The sequence below is a fragment of the Echinops telfairi genome, unplaced genomic scaffold, assembly GCF_000313985.2.
Source record: "Echinops telfairi isolate 266 unplaced genomic scaffold, ASM31398v2 ScPeMD7_7469;HRSCAF=8507_0, whole genome shotgun sequence".
NCBI classification, from domain to species: Eukaryota; Metazoa; Chordata; class Mammalia; order Afrosoricida; family Tenrecidae; genus Echinops; species Echinops telfairi.
This window is the reverse complement of record NW_022111372.1, coordinates 75,194,060-75,195,969: the sequence shown is the minus strand read 5'-3', so window position 1 is coordinate 75,195,969 and position 1,910 is coordinate 75,194,060. Positions and strand designations below refer to the sequence as shown.

General features: G+C 41.7%; 1 protein-coding gene across 2 annotated transcripts in view; it reads left to right on the top strand.

Moving 5' to 3' along the window:
- Positions 1-1,910, top strand: part of SGCD (sarcoglycan delta) — a 763,996-nt gene that overhangs the window by 557,423 nt on the left and 204,663 nt on the right. The window lies entirely within an intron of this gene.

Sequence of the window (1,910 nt, the reverse complement as noted above, 5' to 3'; positions counted from 1 at the left end):
TCATAGTGACATGCAAGCCTCCACTGACAGATGGGTAGTAACTGTGCATAAAGTGCATTGGCTCAGGACTGAGCTCAGGTCTCCTGCAGCCCATTCCAAACCCACTGCCGTCAAAGCGAGTCCAACTCATAATGACCCTACAGCGCAGCGGTTCTCAATCTGTCGGTCATGACCCCTTTTACAGGGGTCATCTGATTCAAAACAATAGCCAAATTATAGTTATGAAGTAGCAACGAAAATAACTTTATGGTTGGGGGGGTCACCACAACATGAGAAACTGTATGAAAGGGTGGCAGCATTAGGAAGGTTGAGAAACACTGCTATAGAGGGTTTCTGGGGGCTGTAAATCTTTATGGGAGCAGGTAGCTTCCTCTTTCTTCTAAGTATCACCTGGGGAATTTGAACCTCTAGCCTTATGGTGTTTGAAACCTGACAACTTTGCATAGCACAAGTAGAAACAACATTGACCTGGCTTCAGTGTGAAACCCTAGAGCTGGTTAATGCTTTCTTCTGGGGAGGTTTCAGTAACTGGCTGTATGTGAGGATTGTAGCAACTGATTTCTAGCTAGAATGAGGCTCTATGTTTAAATTATGCTGTGGCAGTTTCAGTTTCCCAAGATGTTCATGCATTGGAACAATTAATGCTAAACTGTAATATTTTGACATGATAATAAAAAAGAATTGGTGGCTTTAATATATCTTGCAGTAAATCTTTAGTAAAATTGTTATCATGAAATTTTTAGTGATACTAAATTAATCAAATAGCATTAAGGGTGGGCAGATAGCAATTGAAATATTTGAAATTTGAAAGACAACAGTGAATCATCCACATAGAAGGGGACCATTTGAAACATGGAAATGGAATCTTGAAAACAGATCATTCCACCAATGTATTCAGAGAATTAAATAGTGTAAAGGAAGAACTTCTGATTTCCCTTCCTATCTCCTTCTCTCTCCTCAGCCCTCCTACTCTTTTCCTGCTCCTCCTCCCCTTTCTGTTCCCTATCCTTTCTTCCTTCACCTGCTCCTCTCTTTTCCCCTTATCCTAACCAGTTCTAAGGACACACTATGAGACCAGCACTGTGCCATGTGTATTTTATGAATTACATGTGCAATTTAATAATATCAGTACCTGCATTTGAATAATTCCACAGCTAATATTTGCATCATCATACATATTAAGACACCATGTCTTGAGTACACACTTCAGTAACTTGCCCCCAACTACACAGCTCGCATGTGGCAGAACTGGAAATGAGGTGGTCCACACTAGAGCTCTTCTTTGTGCCTGGGGCCCAGGGCTGCTCACTTAAGTTAGTGATGCTCGTGATACGTACACTGTGGAGGAGGAGGTGGGGGAAGAATGGAACACAGAGCACCTCAGAGACTTTCCCAAGGTTGCCTACTAGTCGGTGGCAGTGCAATTCATCCAGTTTCCTGATTCCAGTTTGCTCCTCTCTCCACAGGGCCAAGTTGCTAAATGCACAAATAGAACTGTTAGTACCTTAACTTCTGGCAACACAGAACACCCTGACCATGTTCCTGGTTCTAAATTACTTTGTTACCTAAACTGTGTTAACCTTTGAATATGCAGCATAAAAGGCTAAATACAGCAATGTAGAAGAAAATATACAGGTCTAACACTCTCCTTAACAGATTTAAAGAGAAAGGCATGATGATATAAGATTTAATGCTTTGTTTCCCTGACTCAATAACACAAACATATGTATATGAATTTATCATTTAAATTCACTGTGGAGACTATACTGAGTCTGTGGTGTTCAAATAGTATCCCCCCTGGGCAGATGGCCTCTGCTCTCACTGAGCCTAACAGCTTCTTCATGACCTGGGCGAGTCATGACTGCTGGTTATCCATTTTAGCAGTTGCCTGTGGATCAGAGACCCTGACT